The 22,343-nt window shown below is 42.5% G+C and overlaps 2 long non-coding RNA genes across 6 annotated transcripts in view; one reads left to right on the top strand and one right to left on the bottom strand.

Annotated features, from left to right (window-relative positions):
• Nucleotides 1–926: 926 nt before the first annotated feature.
• LOC309344445 lies at nucleotides 927–16,897 on the bottom strand. Of its 4 annotated transcripts, none has more exons than XR_014157731.1 (4): nucleotides 16,724–16,897; nucleotides 14,028–14,230; nucleotides 11,168–11,251; nucleotides 927–3,252 (listed from the first exon to the last, which is right to left on the bottom strand). It is a non-coding gene; the product is annotated as an uncharacterized lncRNA (long non-coding RNA). The 4 variants fall into 4 exon arrangements; XR_014157732.1 differs by having other exon boundaries at nucleotides 14,028–14,164; XR_014157733.1 differs by lacking the exon at nucleotides 16,724–16,897 and having other exon boundaries at nucleotides 927–1,473; nucleotides 14,028–14,160.
• Nucleotides 14,858–22,343, top strand: part of LOC309344447 — a 23,645-nt gene continuing 16,159 nt past the window's right edge. The window contains exons 1-2 of one of the 2 annotated variants that reach the window (XR_014157741.1): nucleotides 14,858–14,890; nucleotides 17,702–17,839. This is a non-coding gene — a long non-coding RNA (uncharacterized lncRNA). Of the gene's footprint in view, nucleotides 14,891–15,349; nucleotides 15,699–17,701; nucleotides 17,840–22,343 lie in introns of those variants that run through there. The other variant, XR_014157740.1, reaches the window with a different exon arrangement.

The raw sequence follows: 22,343 nt of genomic DNA, 5'->3' as shown, positions 1-22,343 counted from the left end.
ATGTGTTATAAACATGTGACACCAGATGGCGCTATAGAGCAGAATCCAAAGTCAATGGCAGATTGCCTTCGGAGCTTTTTTCTATAGATTTCCGCCCCCCCCCCCCATGGATCCAGCCAAAACAGATATTTTCCACTGTTGCCCCTGTACTGTGGAATGCCCTTCTGCCGTATGTTAAGCAACAACCATAAGTTGCTTCAGACACCCGGTAAAGGTTTCTTTCTTTGCCCAGGATTTTCAGACCACGTTTTATGTGTATGAATCCACGGAATCATTTTTTAAATTTGTTTTTCTATGTTTTTACATTGTTGTTTTATTGGTTTTCGGTTCTATTTTTGGCTTAATGCATGTCGCTTTTATATTGTACATACCGTATATTGCAAAGACATTTTCAAACTATTCATTGCGAACCTACCTGTGTAGCAAGCCTCAAATGATTCACTGCTCGTAGCAGTTGTTGTGCAGAAGCCATTTTGAGCAGTCTGCATGAGGCAGCTTTTTTTGTGAAGCCACCATACCTTTCTCACTGGTGATCTAACCTCCCTACCCCTTTGAAAACTCATCTTTCTCCTCTTTCCCCCTCTTCTTTTCTAGTTTTATTGAGATTCCCTATACAATGCCAATGGAAATTAAGGAAAGCCTTGCAAGAGCTGAGCTTGCACGTTCAAAGTGCATTGTAAAACCTCAGCTGATCTTCAAGTTAATTAAAATAAAGATGCCAAAGTTGCTGGGCAGACTGATTTCCCTGACTTTATCTCCTTTGGTAGCAGAATGAGCAAAACATGCCTACTTCGGAAGTTATAAATAGAGCAGAATAGCAATGACTTACAGCCAGCTCTACAGTGTTAAAGCATTGTGGTGTGATGCATCTTCATGTTTTTGCTTTTAGTATACATTTAGGAATATGATCCAAATGACTGCCAACATTTAAAAATCTACTCTGTAGTTTTGTTTATTGTAGTCAGATAATGGAAACAGCAGATTTGAGGATCATAAAGATGAAACTTAGGCGGCTGAAATAACAAAAGCAACAACAAAATTCTCTCTCGCATGTGGTGCCTTTGGTGATGCATAGTGCCACTTAATACACAGTTCTTCCAGATGCCATAGAGAGAGCTTTGTACGTGGCTGCCAGAGTTTCCTGGCATGGGGGCTCTCCACCCATTCTCAGGTTTTCAAAAATTATGACAATTTCAGAGTTTCAACCATTATGTAAATTATTCTAATCACAGATATCTATTGTTAAACCATGCAGATATAATTCCTGTTCCTGTAAATATTTCCTTGCTTAGCTCAGATTTGTTGGATGCTTTTCATTACAATAAAAACATAAGTACTTTCCCCCCTCCCAACAGCTCAGCTGCTAAGCAAATAGATTTTGTTTTGGCCTTCCATGAAAGGCTCCAACTAATTCCACTTGGGTTTTGGTCATTTTCCAAATCTGCTTCCGAATTCATACTGGGTATTCAGCTCCTGGAAGGACATTAGAAGAGGCAAGGGAGTGCACTGTGTTCCTGATGTGAGATTGCTGCAAAACGCCTATTCCCTCACACCCTCCCCCAATCCCCATTAATGCCCGACCAGTGATGGCAAGTGACCATCCGGACTGGCAGTACAGAAGGCAGGAAGGCCAAAAGTAGGTACAACCAATGAGGAGTGGACCTTGATCCAGTGACAAGCAGAGACAACTAATTCTAGTTTTGTCCCCATCCACCTGCTGAGTTCTACAAGGGCAACACGGGGGCCACATCCACACCATACTGTTAGGAACTTGGGTTTGTGTGGGGGCCCGATTCCCCTAAATTCGTGGATGTAATAAAAGTTAGAATCAAGGTTTGCCAAACATGGAAACCCCCTGGATTTAGTTATGCTTATGAGCCAAGCCAGTTCGTCCATTAGCATGGCCCATTGAGGAAACCATCAGTAGGCAAGCCAGTCAATGGGGGCAAAGCTCCTTTCCTGGGTGCTAGTGGGCAGAGGCAAAGGCCAGGTTGAGGGTTTCAACACTGAATGATGTAGGCTGTGGGGAGGTCCCTGGAGTCGTTTAGCAGTGCGAAGCAGAAGGAAGGGCAGAACTCCATGGGAGCTGGGAATGGCAGGCTGGGACTAAGAGACACAGAGGACAGCTTTTTGCTATCCTTTGAATCTAATGCTGCCATTAAGGAGAAAGCCAGACCTGCATAGGATGTGAATGCTCTACAATCCCTCCTTCTAAGTGCAGGTTGTATATAGAACTCTATATCATAAAGACACCAAAGTCTCTGTGGTGCTTCGTTGTTTCAAAAGGAACAACAGACTCTGGCAGGTGAGCCTGCAACCCCTCACATCACTTGGAAATTGGGATTGTGTGTAACAATACATGTAAAGCACTATGATACCAATTTAATCAGTCAAGGTCCGCCCCCCCCCACCTGAATCTAGGGAAGCATAGTTTTTTAAGAGTGCTGAGAATTGCTAGGAGATCCCTATTCCCCTCATGGAGCCACAGTTCCCAGAGTGGTTTAACAGTCAAACCCTCTGCCCTGAGAACTCTGGGAATTGTTGCTTTGCAAACTATATAGAATTCATTGGGGGAGGCCATGCCTGTTTAAATTGGCATCATAGTGCTTTAAATGTATGGTGCGAATGTGGCCTTAGAATAAGGAGAAAGACGCTGGCAGCAAGAGCTAAAGGCAGAGAGGTGGTAGCTGGCTGAGGGCACAATAACATGGGTGGAGCAAGGCTCCGCTCATCCTAATGGACCAGACTCCACTGTGCCTCACTATATTGTTGCTTGTAGCATTCTCTTTCTCTCCTTTGTCAGATGTGGAAAACAATGGCATTCTTGATAACATTAAACAAAAGGAGAACAAAAGAAAAGAGGAAATGAAGGAGGGGAAATTGAGAATTGCACAGAAATGCCATTTTGTTTTCTTTGTGGGATCAGCACTCCTGCGTCTCAACTAATTGCACTGCCCATGAAAGCTCATTTGTAATAATTACTCAGTGATAAGGTTAGCTGAGCTACAAGGTCAGTACTCTACAAGTCTCTCCTTGTAACACAGGCAGACATTAAGGGGAAGGCAATAATTCCTTACAGCTATAAAAATAGAGTAAGGTCAAGTCACTCTCCTTGCAGTTCAGTATGGGCTGTTTGAGCCAACACTATGTGCTCCTCCCTGCAAGATTTGCTTTATTTTCTTGTCAACATCATTCAAAAACTTTCACAGCAGTTTAGTATCAACAGTTGTGGCAGAACTTTCCCCAGAGAATCTGGAAAAGAAAGAAAACACACAGACACACACACACACAAACAGTTGGAATTGTGAGACAGAAAAGGATTTTTCAGAGAATTGAAGAAGGTATGGTGAATTTCCAGTAAATTTTGGGGGGAAATAGATTTTTTTTTTAAAGTGTCAGAAGATAGCTGACAACAGCACCAACCAAATCTCAGGGGACAAAGAGTTCAAAGTTGGGGTGTCACAATGGAAAAGGCCCTATTCTGTCCTTTACCACCATTCCATGTGCCCCACCCATAGGTGAAACCATGAAGCCACCCTGCTAATATTAATACATGGGTATCTTAATACAGTGGTACCTCGCGATGCGAACAGGATCAGTTCTGGAGCCCCATTCGCATCCTGAATAGAAAGTAACTTGACTTAACATGACTGCGTACGCGCGGGTCGCGTTTTGCTGCTTCCGCGCATGCGTGTGATGTCATTTTGAGCGTCTGCGCATGCGCGAGCGACGAAACCTGGAAGTAACGTGCTCCATTACTTCCGGGTTGCCTTGGAGTGTAACTTGAAAACGCTCAACCTGAAGCACATTCAACCCGAGGTGTGACTGTACAGTGAAAGAAGTTCCTTTAGGTTTCTGGGTCAGACGTTGCTTAAAACTTGTCCTCTAGTACAAACACTGTTTTCCCTGTCATATCTGAGCAAACAAAATATGCAAGGTTTTGAATCCCCACAAAAACATGAAGAACCTTTGTACCATGTTATCAATGCACCAGTTTGCAAATTTTAAAAAGGGGCAGGGCATAACATAAATCATTATTCGTTTCTGACTTCCAGTTGAAGATGGCAACAATGAAGACTACTTGTCCTTTAGCTCCACAGTCTGATTTAATTTGTTTTTTGAATAGTTTTAAAGTCAGTTGACTCAGCTGTTAATGATAATTGCAACAACAGGCAAGGAGCGCATTTCTTTTACATGGACTTAAAAGCCATATATTTTAATTGGAGGACAGGCACTGGGAGAGCAGCTGTTTTGACTCCATGTTCAGCATTTAGCTGATAAGGAAAGAATAGAAGTTCATCTCGACTGAAGGAGACTCTGCAATTATATCAGTCTTGATATGGTTACCACACAAGCACAGACCCGCAGTGCTTCAAATAAATCGTCCAGAACTCCATTAACAAATTTAGTCCAGAAATATATACTGGACTGTTGTGAATCAGTAACTGGAGCAGCTGGAGTAAGGTAAATGGAGGTAACTGAAAAGCATTTGCAGCAAGATACAATTAATTTATCATATATGAAGTGCTCTAGTTCCTTACATGGCGGCTGTGCAAGAAATGTAACATATGTAATATGTTCCTGTAATGAAAGCTTAGCCTAAATAGTTAGTTTATCTGAACTTGTTAGGAGTTGATACATAGGCTTCCAGGCAACTGCAGCTTCCTCCATATAACAAAACCTCAACAATGTGCAATAACAATTGTAGCATAATAGACTTGGCCACAACAAAATGAAACTCTCACCATGGGGACTTTTATGTGACCAATTCTCTTGACACAACAAACAGCAGAGGGAATCCTTAGCAGAATCAATGCTTTGGAAAAGGAAGTTTATGGTTTGAATGCCATAATTGGTGCACTACTTGGGTTAGTGGACAGGAATTCTGTCTGTAGCCCTCCAGATGGGACCTACCAGCGAAGAAACTGAAGTTGGTGGTGGTTTGGAGGGATATCAGGGAAACCTCTACAATGGTTTGAATTCCTGTTTGCAATTCAGATTCTGTTTTCATTATTCTGCTGGATTTCTTCACTGACCAGTTATGAAGAACATCTGTACAATACCTCTTTCTAGAAGAATCATCATTGGAATTTGGACTTTCCCCCTCACTCACTACTTTTCCAAGTGTGTTTATGAATCCATCATTTATTGCCTTTTTCTCCCACTTGCACTGTGGGACAGGGAATGTGGAGTGTCTGCCTGTAGCCTCCTGAGTTCCATCAAAAGATGCTACATTGGGGCTTGAACAAATTAGGTGTCGGACTGAAATCATTTCCTTGGAAGGTAGCAACTGGGTTATCAGCATACTCATCCACTATCAGTAGCCTTGGATCTGAAGGGGTTTATTCAAGAATGGAAAACTCCTCAAGTCTATCTCCTGATCATTCATATTGGTGTAAAAGTAGGTCTCCAAGTTCCAATCTTGATGTCATTTAATTCTTTAGCTACTGAATCTGTTCCTTGGTGAGCTCAGAGCTATCGCTGTCTTGATATGCCTACCTTGTTTCTGCATTACACATTTTTGCATTTATGTTTTTTAATGAGCAACTTGGAAATGTTTTCACTAAAAATGCACAATTTCAATATATTTTTTGATACAAAGAAGTGAAAAAGGTGGATATCTAGCCTGTGTGTTAGTCCAGGATGTATGACTCAGGTCAGTTGAAAACATAAGACATAAGAATGTAAAGTGTACCTGTTGGACCTGTTCTTACAGGTGGCCAACCAGATGCCTGCAAGGTGGACATGTGATCATCATTACTCTGCCCATTTGCGATTCCCAGCACTGCCATTCAAAGGTAGAAAGCCTCTGATAGTGGAAGTACAACATAGCCTCATGGTTAGTAGACAATGATTGCCTTTGCCTCCAAATCATATTGGAGGTAATAAAGATCCAATTCCTCAAGCATCCCTAGTTGACCAACATTCTTATTTTCTAATGAATGCAAAAGCTGATATTTGCATGACCTTTGGTGATGTTAATGTTTAGTGGCACTTTCTCATGAAGATGTTCAGTAGGAACAGTGCAGAAATCAATATATGTGATTATGATCATGGCTTTTGAAACAAAGGGTCACCGATTAAAATAATGTTTGTTCAGGAACATTCTGACTTCTCAGAGAAAGCTCAGCTACAAAAAGCACTGTATGTTTTTGTTTATATTTAAATATTTAGAAACTGCACTTTCATAAAAATTGTAGTAAGGCGGTATACAACATAAAAGCATAATGTTACAATAACATCAGTAAAAAACGTGGTTGGTTTTTGTTTTGTTTCTTTCATTTTAAATCGCATTCCAACGTTCTGTCTAAGCAGTACAGTTTTCAAAAGTTGTGGAAAAGAAAGCTGGGTGACTGCTGCCCAAATTCTATAGGGAAGGACTTGCACAGGGCAGAATCTACCACACTAAAGGCTCTAGTAAAGGCCACCTGAACACAGGGATGTATGAGACCATCCAAAGTGCCCCTTCAGAAGATCTCTGTGATCAAGATTGAGCTATAGGAACAGGGTATACAGGGAATACGGTGAGGTGCAAAGAGAAGAGAGGAAATAGGATGCATGGTTTGAAGCACAATGATAGGAACATCACAAGTTCTTAATCCTAGGAGTCTGAACCTGAAATATACTGGGCTGATGTAAAATAAAATTATGGAGCAGTTGTAAGCTCCCAGTAAGTATGTTTATTGGTTATTGGATCACTTTCTCTGCAAGCAGAGAGAGAGCTGTTAAGTATAATGTTTAATTGTACAATGAAATGGAAAATGGTTCTGAGACTTCAGATAGCCAGGCAACCATCACTACTCCACTGTCCAACAGTGGTAGGGAATGAAAAGGGACATGTCAGAAGTGGATTGGGAAATGTCTTTGATCCACGTGATTCAAGGCTCTCCCATTCCCCATGCAAGTCCCCCAGAGAGAAAAATGATGGCAGCCTCCAGAGCTGGCATAGTTCCTTTACCTTCCATTGAAACCAAAAGGGGGGAGGGTGTGAAAAGGACAATCACGTACCAATAGTATAGGGGTGGGGGAGGGCTGCTCCACCAGTTTCTGCTCTCGCAAGCACCCAGTCCAATGTGGTTTAGGAAATGGCATTTACTTTGCAACTGACTCTCCCCCTGCCCTCCATAGGTTTTGTAAAACTGGACACAATTTAAAATCAAAGCTGAGCAATCTGCTATTTATCTTAATCACAATACAATAGGGCTCAGAGGATGTTAAAAGAGCAATTGGAATAAAGCAGAGAGAAAAGAAACTGACAATACTTTACTGAGGAAAACTGATTAAGAACAGCAGATAACTCTAGAAGAAATAGCCAGAGGTTTTTCCTTGTTTACAGTGTTCAGGTCTACACTGGGTGTAGACCTTTCCCCTCCCCCGCTCCCCCGCAGCTCCTAGATCTCAACTGTCTTTCTCACGGACAGCTAACTCACAACTGACTAGAATCTCCATACGATCAGAGCATGCTGTCACCCAGACTAATAGCAAAAATAGCCCCTTAAGTCATACACTGAATGGTCTCTGTTGAACTTCCAACACTAGGAACACCACATTTGGTGGTTTTATTGTAGCTGAGCAGGTGAACAGGAAGTAAGGCATTGGAGGGCAAAGTATATAGCCAAGAGCTAAAGAGAATTATGGGAGGCAGGAGAGAGAGGAAGGAGGGAGGCATAATTCCCCTCAGGAGACAATCTGACTGAAGGAACAATAACCAGAAATCCCTTCTAGAACAGCAAAGGTGCAAAATGATGCTTGAAATTATTGGCCATCCTGATGCGCAGCCCAGAATATTTTTTAAGGGGGAAATAATTTCTTATTTGGTGGAAAGAGGATTACAATTCTTTAACACAGCAGTTTTAAAAAATAGTTCCTGTTGGAAACTGCTCGGTGAACTGGATTAATGGAGAGAGTGCAAGGAAGGCTGTCATGAGACCTTGAAAAATACAGCATATCACATCTGGATCTGTAATCTATCACATAGAAGTCACCAGTCACAGCACACACTCACAGTGAGATTTTCAACGCAGTTTAAGATAGATGCTATAGGCAATCAATCCCTTTTTCATTTGATTTCCTGTGAAAAAGCTACACAGAATTTAAAACAGATGAAAGCTAATGGGTCTTTTATGCATTACACCCAAGTCCTATTTAATTTAACTGAAAATGAGATTCCACTTCTGCAAATGTTTGAAAGTCATAGAATTGGAGAGGTAGGTGTGATCCCCATCAAAAGATATATTGCAAGTATGGCACACCAGCAGACCAAGTGTCGTTATTTACTCCAGAATTTGGAAGTGGGGCATTGGTGTAACATTTGCATGAGAGGCATGTGAGCAATCTAGGTTTGTGGCTTTGCTCCAGTGTTTTGTTGCCCTTTCTAAAAGCAACAGCCAGCCCTTTAATGCACATTTCTCATAATACGCATATATTTTTATTCAGTTTTGCTTAATATAATGCATTTTAGTGCTTTTCTCCCACGAATACATTTATTCTTATGCACACGTTTCCCCAATATACACCTTTGTATGGCCATTTTGTTTTCACTGGAGAGCAGCATTGCAAAATGTAGAGAACGGCAACATTCAAAAGACAGCTGTGCATTTCTTTCAGGGGGTACAAATGCTCCCCCATACCAAACCTGTGGCCCTCCATATGTTGGACTATAATAATAACACTGGTCAACAACAAATTTGTTGTCTGCATTTTTTCAGTTGATTTAGGATGAATCTGATGCACTGAATCCAAAAATCACATTGGTATTGCTCAATCAGGTCAAGTTTTTGAGCTATGGCCACATGTCATTTTTTAACGTTTTTGTTCACATGTACGCTTGTGTGGAGCATTTTAGAAGAAGTTGGTGGGGGTAAAATGCCATGTCGAATAATTGTTTTGATTGGAAATGATTGTTTTAATGACAAGAAGTATTCAGGTCTGATAGTTCTGGGTGATTATGTCGAAAAGGGATCAGTTTGAAGTCATAAAACCTCGAAATCTTCCATAAATTGGTGCAGCAAAGCATAAAGTTGGGGCATCAAAACTAAGTTAATCCTGATCTTCAATCAGCACGTCATCCTGTAGCTCATTGTGATGAAATTCCAGTGCCTATCTTCGGAGAACTTCCTGACATTAGTGACGAAGATGCCGCCAGTGTTGAAGGACATGAAGCAGAAGAAGTGGTTCTTGAAGATGATGTTCCACATCCATTTTCCCAAAAGGAGTTGAATGATCTAGTTCGCGACCTCAGCTTGTCAAAGGACTCTGCCGAACTGTTGGCATCCAGATTGAAGGAAAAAAACCTCCTCTCTGACAGTGCTCGCACCAGCTTCTTGCGCAACAGGCATCAAGAGTACCTTCGTTTTTTCTCGGAAGAGAAGGACTTGGTGTACTGTGCAGATATCGTGCAGCTTCTGCTCAAGCTTGGAGTGCCACAGTACGAACCCAAAGATTGGAGACTGTTCATTGACAGCAGCAAGTGATCACTGAAATGTGTTCTGCTACACAACGGCAACTAGTTTGCCTCTATACCCCTGGCTCACTCGACTACACTGAAGGAGAACTATGAAGCAGTGAAGTATGTGCTGGAGAAAATTGGTTAGGATCAGCGTAAGTGGTTTATTTGTGTTGACCTAAAGATGGTGAACTTTCTGTTGGGACAACAGTCTGGCTTCACCAAGTACCCATGTTTTCTGTGCATGTGGGATAGTAGGGACCGTGCTCAGCATTATACGAAGAAGGACTGACCTGTGCGGGAGGAATTGGTGCCTTGCAAAGAAAGGAACATCATCAACGACCCTCTGGTGGACAGAGACAGAATACTCTTCCCACCGCTGCACATCAAGCTCAGCTTAATCAAGCAATTCACCAAGGCTCTGGACAAGGATGGTGACTGCTTCACTTACTTGTGCCAGGCTTTTCCAGGACTGACCATGGAGAAGTTGAAAGCTGGCATCTTTGACGGTCCTCAGATCCATCAGCTCATCAGAGATCCAGAGTTTGGAAAGTCAATGAACGAAGTGGAACTGGAAGCGTGGAAGGCATTTGTTCTGGTAGTGAAGAACTTTCTTAGCAACAATAAGGCCAGAAACTACGCAGAACTTGTCAACAACATGCTGACTGCGTTCAGAAACCTGGGCTGCAACATGAGCGTCAAGATGCACTACCTATTTTCACATATGGACCGGTTTCCTGAGAACCTGGGTTCAATGAGTGACGAGCAGGGGGAGAGATTCCATCAGGACATGAAAGAGATTGAGACCAGGTCGCTGGGACGCAGTCATGATGGCTGACTACTGTTGGACTCTGAAGAGAGACCTCCCTGCCGCTGAGCATTCCAGGAGTTCCAAGAAACAGAAGTTCAAGCCCTGAAGTTTGAAAAATGGTGAAGCAACATGCAATTTACGGGTACTTACCTTTATCAATGCCCACCATTCAGTTTACAGTAAACCTGACCTGATGGAGAGAAACGGATGCCATTTCCTGATTCAGCAGTGCAAAAATACCCTAAATCAGTTGTAGAAATCTAGACAACATTCAAAAAGTAAAAAATTGTTGCCCAGTGTAACAACAACAACAACAACAACAATAAATTTATTATTTATACCCCGCCCATCTGGCTGAGTTTCCCCAGCCACTCTGGGCGGCTCCCAATCAAGTGTTAAAAACACTACAGCATTAAATATTAAAAACTTCTCTGAACAGGCTGCCTTCAGATGTCTTTTAAAGATAGGATAGCTGCTTATTTCCTTCACATCTGAAGGGAGGGTGTTCCACAGGGTGGGCGCCACTACCGAGAAGGCCCTCTATCTGGTTCCCTGTAACCTCACTTCTCGCAATGAGGGAACCGCCAGAAGGCCCTCGGTGCTGGATCTCAGTGTCCAGGCGGAACGATGGGGGTGGAGACGCTCCTTCAGGTATACAGGACTACAGCTCCCATCATCCCTCATCAGTGCCTGTGCTTGCTGGAGATTATTCCTGCATAGCAGGGGGTTGGACTAGGTGTCCCTCGAGGTCCCTTCCAACTCTACAATTCTATGATGGGAGTTCAGCAGCTGAAAAGCCACAAATCCCGCCTCACTTGTTTTATATACCCTGCGCCACAGAGCCTCACTTCTCATCCTTCTCATTGCTTGTTCAGTGTTGCTGTTGCTCTGCTCTTAAATGTGGCATGCACCCCAATGATGCCAGATTTCTCAAGGTGCTGTGCAAGTGCTCTTCTCATAGTCCTTTATAACAATCGCGTATGACAGAGCAACTGCTGAAATCAATGGAGTTACAGCTGAGAAGATTTTTACCCAATTTTTACCCAATTCACTTTGCTGCTACCCTTTGATTATTACAAATGCAGCCTAAACAAACATTAAACATTGATGAGCGAACTGAAATGTGTCTGCATTGTTTGCTACAGCTGCTCTGGAGAGGGAAAGAAATCATTGGTTCAAAATGCCTTAGTTATGTCAATTATTGTCACGGAGGATCACAAAAGAAGGAGTTATTTGCCGCACTCATCGTTTCAGTAGCATATCCGAGATCTGTCCCACAGATCAGAGGAGATCTTTTCCCCCTGAAACATCGATTTAATTCAAAACCCGACCGTTTTAAACTTTGAATGATCTGTTATACTGAGCATGACATCCCAGGACTCGTGAAGGAGGCTTGGGATACATTGTTTTCTGATCCAGTGTTTTGAATAGGTACAAGAACAAAAAAGACTATCTGCCATGAAATGCCTGCTAATATTATATGAGTTTGCAAAAAGAAATTCTGACTCAGATGTTTGGCCTAATCTGGGCATGGTCGGCCAATTGGTACCAAAAAAAGATAAGATCTTTTTCATGTATGCAACTACAGCAGCAAGGATACTTCTAGCAAAGTATTGGAAGATGCAAGAATTACCTACTCTGGAAGAATGGCAGACGAAGGTGACTGAATTTATGGGACTGGCAGAGATGACCGGCAGAATCCGTGATCAGAGGAAGGAGACAGTGGAAGAGGACTGGAAAAAATTTAAATTATATCTTAAGAACTGTTGCAAAATTTTGGACTGATAAAATGTCAAGGGTTAAGAAATAGAGAATTATAGTTGTAAATATTTAAGTTAAGAAAATTATGAAGGAAATCAAATCTTGAAAAGGAATGAAGGATTGCTAAAAATTGTGGATACAGGGGTGCAGTGAAGGGGAGGCATGGGGAAGTCATGTATTGTTTGTTTGTTTGTTTAATTTTGTGTTTTTTGTTTTATGAAAATCAATAAAAATTATTTTAAAAAAAAACAACAGATGTTTGGCCTAATCATCCTTCAAGTCAAGTGAAAAGGGCAGAAGCAGCCACTGTGTGTATGAAAATCTAATAATTGCAGTAGCCCTTTTCAGGTGAAGTGCTCACACAATCTGTCAATGCATTATTAGGAAGTGGAGCTGTGCCAATTAGGCCCCTCCCCTGACATTCAATGGTTCCCTCCGTTGAAAAAAATAAATGTGTCTCTGCACAATAGAAGCTGTTGGGTCTATTTGGTGCCTTGTGTTCTAATGGTTTCTTAATATTTTCCCAGGACATTTGCATCTTTTAGGACAAGGCTTACTGTTCCCTTTTCAAGGGTATCAGTGTTACTGACAGGGCAGGTTTTTATGCAATGCCACATTGTTTAATAAATCATGGATATGTTAGCATGTAAAATAGAGCAGCATGGGCCGACTTATAAATAATTAAATATTCATTTGCATAAAGATGAAGAGCATATTAAATACCAGAGGAAACGGAACGAGATAGGACTGTATGTCCTGATGAAAGCAGGGAAAGAGGGAGGTCATCACATACACAGACAGCTGCAGAGAGGCACACAATCTCAGGTTGGGGTGGTGGTAAAATTCACTGCAAGTTTCAAAGGCCTGCTCCTGCACACATTTACGATTTCATTTTTTAATAGAACAGCTTATTTTAAGAGAGTCTGTTGTTGTTGCTTTCCTAACCAGGGATGAAGGCATTCTTGAGAAATAATTGTAATGCAGCAGTGACAAAAGAAGACACAACTGGAAGAATTCCTTTCTTAAGGCCTAGGACAAGGATGGGGAACCTGTAGCTCTCCAGATGTTGGACTGTCATCCCTGACCATTAGGCACAATGGCGGGGGCTACTGGAGCTTGGAGTCCAATAGTATCTGGAGGGCTACAGGCGTCTTCTGTCCCTGCTGCAGACATAGTGGCCACTTCCTTTGATCACACTGTGCCTTGACCAGCTTCCCTAGCACTGTTGTTTCCCACCCTCACTCTCCACACATACTGTTCCTCTTGAATTTAAGCACCGGATGAAGATAACCTCTCGGATTGGTCTCTTCTTGCCTAAACCACTTTCTCCGCTGCCCTTTTTACTCAGGTCACCTTCCTTTGAGCTTTTTTTAAAACCCCAGTCCACTTCTGATTAGTCTCTACCTTTTGTTTTGCTCTGTGACCTCTTCCTAATCCCCAATTTACATTTAGCTTGATGTATTTATAATCCCAACCAAACTGCCAATTTATCCTTCCTTTACATAAGTTGGACTGCCTGTTGTTTATAAGTTTGTTTTTTGAGCAGCCGGCTTGGCAAAGCTGAGGACCTAAGGCCGAGGATGAACCAGGATTCCCAGATAAGGCTTTTGGGAAGCATTCCCACAGCACAGCAGGAGCATTCAGCCTCTGAAGCAAAATCTGAGGTTGAATGGGACCTGAGCCTACATGAGCAACAATACCTTAAACAGCCAGTGGAATCCTACTCCATAAGAACAAATTCCAGGAGTCAATGAAAGACTCCTCAGGAGTCAATGTCTCCTCACAAGTAAGGTCCTTCTCATGAGGAGAGCTCTCATTGACAACAGCTGGTGGAATTCAGCTTGAACCCTTTTGAGCTGCAGCTCAAAAGCCTCAGTGCCAGGCTGGAAGAGCTACTGGAATAATGTTTTTCTACTAGCATTGTGCCTTGCACCTGACCTTTGTTTCCTAGAAGCAGAACTCAGGCCTTCCCCTTGACTTGCCTGAGCCCTTCCTTGAATCTCTGCTTACCTGGACTGCTCATCAATTTGCTTCTTGCTTGAACCACTGTTTGCCTGAGAATGGACTTCATTCAGACTGACCTTGGATATTGCTGCTGTCTGTGGTAGCTCTGCTGTCTGGAAGTTCCCCAGCAACTTGGGACCCAACTAGAACAGTACACGAGTTTGTGTAAAATGTCTTTCTCTAAACACAGCGCAGTTTCCCACCAAGGTCTGAAACCCCCACAGTTTGAAAAGAAAAAGAAAAAAAGACTCCAGTTAAGCCTGTGCAGTTACCAAGCACACTTGAGCTCCAGGATTTAGAAATTTAGGACAGGTGAGGAAATTGTTTTTTTTTCCCCAGTCATTGTGAAGTCATCCCATGGGAACAGCACACTGTGCCACTAATGGGAGATAACCTGTGTTAATGAGAGGCTTAATGAGGCAGTTTGCTGAGAGGTCAGCAGATTTGTCCATGACAACAGTGGAAAGAAATGAGGAAATGTACAATCACCCCAGAGATGCTGGTAATATCACCAGAGAGGCTTGAGTCTGAGGCTGCAAGTTTGAAGAGTAGCCAAAAGCCAAATCTCTTAACAAAGAGATACCTTGTGGGTTTACAAGGCCACCTTTGAGTGCTTGCCTCTTAATCCTTGCCTCTTAATGAACCTTCTGTTAGTCAGAAGGATTTACTATTGATAATTCATGTACACTTTTGACATTGTTTCTCATAACAGGTTTTCTGCATGCCACATTCCCTGCCTGAGTGGGACCATAATCCTGTTAGTGATATCACTGTCTGTTGCTATGGAAATGTACCTGGTGATACAAATTCAGCACAATAATGCCTTCTCTGCTTGATCAACAGTCAAGAAGACATATGCATGTGTATCTGTGAGTGACTGTAACTATTGTATTATGTCTTTCACCAGAGTCGACAAAGGTGCAGTCTTTAAGTACTTGGAGTCCTGGGCATGCATTAGGGACTAAGTAACTGAACGTAAAGGGTATTGAGAAACCTTTACATGATAAATACATTTATTTGCCTAGAGTCCATGTAAGCAGAAACAGAACATTGACTAAACAACATAAATGGTAGAGCTGTGCATGGGTCCCAAGATTCATCTTGTATCTATATTTCTGTTTTGGTTAGTTTTGGGGTTGTTGTTTTTTACAACTTTCTTCAGTCTGTGTTTCTTTGAGTGGCAAACCATCAGGGAATATATGCAGTGAAGTTGATGTGGACCATGAAGTCACTTCTAGTTCTTGGATTCAGATGGCTCTATTCAATAGGGCCTATTGTAGACAGTGTAGTGCTCTGGAATCCCAGAGTTCATATATTGGTATATATACCAATAATGCATAGGCCGAAACCATTGAACTAGTCTGGAGAAGGTGACAGATAGCACCTGTCTCAATGATCTGCATGTAGTCTCCATATGTTCGATTACCTAGTCAGGCATTACAGAGTGAGCAGAAGGACATTCTGTTATAGTTGAAAACACATCAATATGCAAGTATGCTTTCAGTCACAGAAATAAAGACAGGCAAGACAGAATGCAGCAGCCCTACTGTCTAGCCTAGGCTACAAGCAGGCATACATTCTCTGTGATCAGATGATGGTAGAAGCTCGACTCCCTTATGTTACAACTTCACTGGAGCCTGATTGCTGGAATGCGAGTCACTAACCGATTTCTGAGTGGTAACATGTTTTCTTCCCCTGAATATACTGACGTTTTTCATTTCCTAAAGTAAAAAAAGTTGCATTTTGAAGGAGCAGAGCAATAATTCTGGTTACACTTCTTATTACAGCTTGTTGACTGAAGCTACGAAAAGGGCGGGGGGGGGGATGAAATTGGTACATGACAGGCAACTATTCCCTTCCATAATGCATTTAGGTTCAGACTGCATTTTGAACTTTGATGTGAAGGCTTTGGAATTAAAAAGCTGCCCCTGGAGAAATGCAGAATGGTCTGCAAATATGACATATTCCTGTCATCCTCCCCTCTCCCCAAACTAAGCATTGCTAAGTTTAGCTGCATCACTCCCAACAGGAATTGCTCAGCAAAATCCCAGGGCACTACTTTGAACATTTCAGGGGATGTGCTGTCTTGCACTATCAAAGGCTCATCCTTGCTGAATATACCTTTGATCATAGCTGGGAGAAAGATTTGCAACCATGTGAAACTTGACTCATTTGGGGTTTCATTATACACTTTGACCATGTTCACTAAAGCCTTTGCTAAAGTTCGCAAACTATTTCAGTTGCACCTTTGATGGGTTTCTGGCACAGAGTTTTGCGAGAAATTCACAGATTTGCCGGGAAGCTAATGGAAAATGTTTCAGAGTTCTAGGCCCATCTGACTGCGCAAAACTCACCATATGCTATAGAGAGATTTAAGAGTGCAGAAGTTATTTTGAAAGATCTCCCAAAAGAGAATAAGCCAATGGTCCATCCAGTCCAATTTTGTCAGCTGCAGTTCTTGGAGCCTATACCTGCTTTTGCTTCAAGGGAATGGAAGATGTAAATATTTTAATGCCTTAGAAGCAAGAAGCTGGTTAGGGATGCAGCAGGACCTTTGGACTGCAAGCAAGGAAGATGTGCTAAAGAAGGAAAAGGAGGTTTAGAGAAGCTGAATGTATTCTTCGTGGTTGTTTTTGTTATGGAGGATGGGGTGATAAAAAAAATCAGTCCTCTTGTCAGATGGGGAACATCCCCTCACTCACCCACTTAAGGATATTCTACCATTCTCAGCAGAGTTTATTTTCTTTCAACGAAGTAAGCTGCTCACGTAGATGTCAAACAAAGCTTTAAAAATAAAGAAAACTTTAGCACAGTAACATACTGTCTGAGAGAAACTAAAACAACATCATGAGGCAAGAATGACAGTTGGCCTCTCTAACTGAACTTACCGTATTTTTCACTCTATAAGACGCACCAGACCACAAGACGCACCTAGTTTTTGGAAGAGGAAAACAGGAAAAAAATATTCTGAATCTCAGAAGCCAGAACAGCGAGAGGGATCGCTACGCAGTGAAAGCAGCAGTCCCTCTTGCTGTTCTGGCTTCTGGGATAGCTGTGCAGCCTGCATTCACTTCGTAAGACGCACACACATTTCCCCTTACTTTTTAGGAGTGGAAAAGTGAGTCTTATAGACCAAAAAATACGGTAGCTGAACTCCCGAAGGGAGGGGCCGATTCCAGAGCACAACACAAACGCCCTGCCCACCAAATGGCATTCTACTAATCAAAATAATGATAATAATAAAATTGTCCAGTAGCACCTTATAGACCAACTAAGTTTGTTCTGGTATAAGCTTTCTTAAGAAGTGTGCGTGCACACAAAAGCTTATACCAGAACAAACTTAGTTAGTCTATAAGGTGCTACTGGACTATTTTTATTTATTTTTTATTTCAACTGTGTCAGACCAACACAGCTACCTACCTGAATCTACTAATCAAATTAGACCCCAGTGTTTTTCTTACAGTTTTCACAGCAGAAGACACAGAGAAAATAATTGTGCCTGAAAACTATAGGGCCAAGGCAAATGATGGTGGCAAGAGATGACATTCTAGGCCTTATTGATAAATGAATTTATTTATTTATTAATCCCTGGGCCAATATGATAACCGCCTGAGAGTTTTTAAAGAACACACGTATGAAATTACTGATCTTCTAACGAAGCTATGTAACTTATCCCACAGCAATTAAAGTTGCCAGCAGGGGTGCAGGAACTCACTGCATGGTGGTCCCAACATGTGGCCTGTTCCACTTCACAATTGAGGTGAGAGGTGGGAAACAAGCTGTCCTAGGAATAATAGGATTGCAGCCACAAATACCAGGTATTCAAGCTCTGAGGAAATTGCTTTAATGCTGATGATTTATTTCTCTTTTGATTGCTGTTTCTTTTACTCTGTTTTACAATCTTCTTGTAAGCGAGCTTGGAAATGTTTTATGTTGAATGGTCAAGATACAATTTAATAATAATATTTATGAATTAGCCTTAGAATTGGCCCAAAACTAATGATGTGTCATTAGCAAGCATGTGGATGAAACCCTAAAAAGCTGAAGTACAGCATTATTACTGATGTGCTAAAGAACATATTTAGGAAGATACTAGGGCATAAACTGGAAAGGTTATTGCTGAGTTACCTCACAAACAGTGTTGTCTGCCAAGTTTCCATTGTCTGGAATTGGGCAACTGTTTGTCAACAACTCTTCCACTGAGTAAATTAAAAAGAAACTGATTGATCATTTCTCTTTATACCTACTTCTATTCATGAAAGAATTGTTTTGTTTCTTCCTCATCCCCACAACATGTTGTTCAGTATAAGAAAGAATCACTTCTCAAAAGCATATCCTTCTTAATCAATGTTCACCTAGTCTTACAAAGAAAGATGAGTAAATCTGACTGACCTCTTCCTTATGCTATTCATGTTATAAGAAAAGATGGAGTCAGAGTTTGCATTCCGACTGCTTTTATATGAGAAATATGAATAATTAAATTACTCATGTATAAACAAAGCAAACCCTCAGGCACTCCCTCAGACGTCATTGCTTCAAGCATTTCCCACACTTCTCAGTTTAAGTATTTAAACCTAAGCTAGAGGAATTTATTGAAGATGTTTTCAGATGCTATTGCGGCACCATTGAGGTCCATGGTTTTTTTATTATTCCCATCCACTTTAGTGGGCACAAAATTGCACTTCTTGCTGCTTCCTGGTTGAGCAACTGTTCACTAGGGAAGGACTTGACCACACATACCCTCAGTGAAGCACTCTGCTCTTTGTGAGAGCTAAATGAAGCTATAATTTCAGACTGACAATATGGCTTGGGAAAGCCCAGCATGAAGCAGGTATCTTTCATTAAACCAAGAAAGCATTTCCTAGGTGTGAGAGAAAACAATGTTTTGTGCTCTGAGCCCCAAAACCCATTCTTCACGGAAATAAAGACACAGTGGAGACAGAATTTAGTTTAAATGTTAATGAGCTAATTTTGGCCACAACTTTATTGAATACACAAATGTGACTGGTATTGACTTAGGCAATGGTATCAAAACTATAACTGGCTCCTGCCCCACCCTGCAGGAAGCCTGTAAGGGTAAACAACCAGCAGGGGGATCTCCGTCAGTGTATATTGACTGATGCTCACCCCTGGGGTTCCCGGAGGTCCTGGCATGGGCCTAGCCCCTCTCTGGGCTACGGACGAGATCCAGACCCCCAGATTCCTTTAACAGAATACCCTATTCATTGGAGGGACAGGTGATGGCTGCACCTCCCCTCCCCACATTCCCCTAAACCAATGCCTAACCGCCAAACCTTACAAAGTTGTGACAATTGCTAAGAGATAGGCAAAAACCAAATGGCCACAGCCAATCTGCCACATTGGGGAAAATTCCTACCCGGCCCCCGTTCCAAAACAGGCGACCAACCAAAGTCCAAAGCAAGGCCAAGCACCACCTAATTAATGGGTGGGTGGGTGTTTGGCAGCGTGAAGCAAAAGGAGGTCCTTATGTCGTGCTGCCAACCCCCAACCTTTGCCACGATGCTGGTTGGCTAAAGGCCAGTGGCATAACTGTGGCACCACCGGCTTGGAGCGAGGCAAGCCCCGCCTACAAGCCGGTTGGGGAAGAGTTTCAGGGGCCGAGCACAACATGGACCCTCTGTTAGGAGGATCCAACTTATGAAACATGGCAAAAACTTTTTTTATACCATGGGGAAGTGCTTCGTTGTAGGCTACAACTTGGTACAAGATCTAGGAAATGTTTGGGATCTGTACCAGTTGGCTCTGTACATGGAACCAGTGACTAACTTGGAGCCACCTGGCTTTCAGCATCCTACCCTACAACCTAAATTTCACTTCTAGAACCTCACAACTATATTTCCCCATGTCTTTGGCACCAGCAAGGACCACAACCACCAACTCCTCCCTGGCACCATCTACCAGGCTGTCTAGGTGATGGGCAACATCTGCAGTCTTTGTACAAGACTGGCAAATCACCCTGTGGTCTGTACACCCATCACACACCCAACTCCCTATGTTCCTAATGATCAAATAACCCACTACCAGTATTTTCACACACCCCAGAGAAGTATACACAACATGGGAGGGGTGTTATCATCTCCCAAGGAATAGGTCCTTCTAAAGGACCATTTCCCTCTTCCTCAAAGTGATGCCTTCTTTCCCCAAGATCCTCATTCTCTATGACAGTGGGGGAGCTATGAACCTGGGAGTGGGACGCAGCTCTAACGTCCCTGAAGGGGACCACCAACCTATCACCTTTTCCAGGTTAGCCACCTTGGCCTCAAGGAAAGAAACTTGTGTCTAGACAGCCAGGAATTCACTGCGCCAAGCACATACCTACACTTCTATCCAACAGGCAGGCAGTGCAAAATACTGGAAAGCCCCCCACCCTACTGAGTTGCATTATTATTAGGTTTTGTTTACGTCAAGGAATGCAGGGGTAACTAACATGCTTCCTAACTTGCTTGGCTGTTCAGCTTCAAACAATCTATAGTTGGGGGAAAGGGTTGTAGCTCAGAGGTAGAACACTGCTTTGCATACAAATGATTGCAGATTCAACCCCCAGCATCTCCAAGTAGGACTGGAGACCCATATCTGATATGCTGGAGAGTGCAGGAAGTTGCTGGCCAAGAGGACCCTAGTTCCCATAGTGAGTCCAGCTCAGGAGATGCTATTTATGAGATTCCAGGGGCTCTGGATTCCAGTGGCTCCCAGCTGTCAGGTTCAGGCTTGCCATGAGGACTTGAGTCCAGTGCCTTCATCAGAAGGCATCCTCCCTCATCTGTCCAAGTCCTGGCTATTTTTCAAGGTCAAAGTCTTGAAAGCCTGTTTGTAGATGCAACCCAGCAGAAGCCCAGGTGGATATAGTTATGTGGCCCTCTGGCTGATGGGAAGAATATTGTCTAGAGACATGAATAATTAACATGGCCATGGTGAGGCTAAGCTACTTGTGTACTATTGAAAGCTGGCATAGCAAGAACAAAAAAAATATCATTGGGTGGTGATGATGGAGAAAGAGGTACATAGCATTATGGCTTACTTAGTTTAACATTTAACTGTAAAGTATTGATAGAATTCTGCATTCTGTTTTTTATTGTGACCTTGGCTCATCTCTCTATTAGCTTTCACACAAAATGAGGGAGCAACTCATATTTCATTCCCTTGTGTAGTAAAAGGAGCATGGCCTTGTTAAAAAATATAAGATGGATGAGATGTGCAAAAACAGAAAACAACTGCCAGTGGAAGTAATATTCAAATGCAAAGCTGCCTTTTTCTCTAAGTTTGAGAATGTTTTTCAGAGCAATCTACCATGGCAGTGGAAGAATTTCTTTTGCAACATTTATCTTCATTGCTCCACCCATTTTTGCCTCTGGCTCCATCCACCACCAATATGTGACCCTTGAAAGTTTGCCCAGAAGAGAATGCAGCTCTTGGGATGAAAAAAACTGTTCCCACCCCTGACACACATGAAACCTTTTTGCCTTAGTCTTAGCCTCCAACCCCAATGAGTGGAAGCTAATGTAATCTAGGTGAGTTGTTTCTGAGAGGCAGGCAGAGGGCAGGAAGAAAGGGGAAGCAGAGTGCAAAGGGTCTTGATTTCTTTTCTTTCTTTTTTTAAAGTGCTTTGGCATCAAGACAAGCTTTCCTCTTGAGGCTAACAGCAGCTTTTGGGGCGAGGGAAGGGAATTTTAATTTGGACCATGTCTTGTATAGACCACCTCCTTCCTGCAACCCCAATTCTCAGGTTGTTGTTTTTTAAGAATAAAAAAAAACTTAAGTAATATATTTGATATCGTGTAATTTGGCTGACAGTCTCTGGTCAATAGTTGAATCAGTGGTGGTTCCAAGTTTCAGGAAGCCCAGAGCTGAGCATCCTTGTGGGGTTCCATGACAATGGCAGGTTTATCAGTTGGCAGCAGTGCTCACCCTGTATTTCTGGGCCTACAACATTTACTCACCAGCGCAACCACTACTACTTTCCCCACTAATTTCAGCGTCTCTAAGACATACCGAGGGTGCTGTGTTATGGGAAAATTGACATGGCACCAGCAAGTCTGCCTGCAAGAACCAGGAGCTCCAGGATCAGCGTTTCTGCCCAGTTTCCACCTGCCACCGCCATGAAAGAGCTCAGGCTTCAGCGGCATGGTGGCCTTGCTGCTGCACTGACAGGAGAGCAGTTAGACCTGTTGGTTCTATGTTAATTGCCCCACAGTGAAGTTACTATGGTGTATGCATTGCATATAGTAAATTCAGCTGCTCAGGCCTGATGCTTCTGTCAGCACCAGGCCCAAGAAAATTAGAAACTAAGAAAAGTAAAGTAGT

This window comes from Podarcis erhardii (genome assembly GCF_964252035.2).
Source record: "Podarcis erhardii genome assembly, chromosome: 6".
NCBI lineage: Eukaryota > Metazoa > Chordata > Lepidosauria > Squamata > Lacertidae > Podarcis > Podarcis erhardii.
This window is presented reverse-complemented; position numbering and strand designations above follow the sequence as displayed.